This window comes from Diachasma alloeum, unplaced genomic scaffold (assembly GCF_001412515.2).
Source record: "Diachasma alloeum isolate Michigan unplaced genomic scaffold, Dall2.0 Dall_scaffold_00446, whole genome shotgun sequence".
Lineage (NCBI taxonomy): Eukaryota > Metazoa > Arthropoda > Insecta > Hymenoptera > Braconidae > Diachasma > Diachasma alloeum.
Window position 1 is genome coordinate 71,276 of NW_021680585.1, and position 203 is coordinate 71,478.

A 203-nucleotide genomic window follows, 5' to 3' on the forward strand; every position below is an offset into this window, starting at 1 on the left:
AGAAAAATGAAATTTTCGCGTTTTTCAGGGAGGAAAAAAAATCTCCAACTCATAATAAGCAAAACCACCAACAACTGTTGATGGGAAAATACTCAGTGCAACTCCCCCTATCCTCAGAAAAATCATCAATTCTCTCAGACTGGTCCAAGGGGGTGTAGGGGGTAGAAAAATGAAATTTTCGCGTTTTTCAGGGGGGAAAAAAA

The 203-nt window shown here is 39.4% G+C and overlaps 1 protein-coding gene across 1 annotated transcript in view; it reads right to left on the reverse strand.

Moving 5' to 3' along the window:
* The window catches only part of LOC107042398 (retinoblastoma-binding protein 5 homolog), an 81,053-nt gene that overhangs the window by 63,047 nt on the left and 17,803 nt on the right, over nt 1–203 (reverse strand). The window lies entirely within an intron of this gene.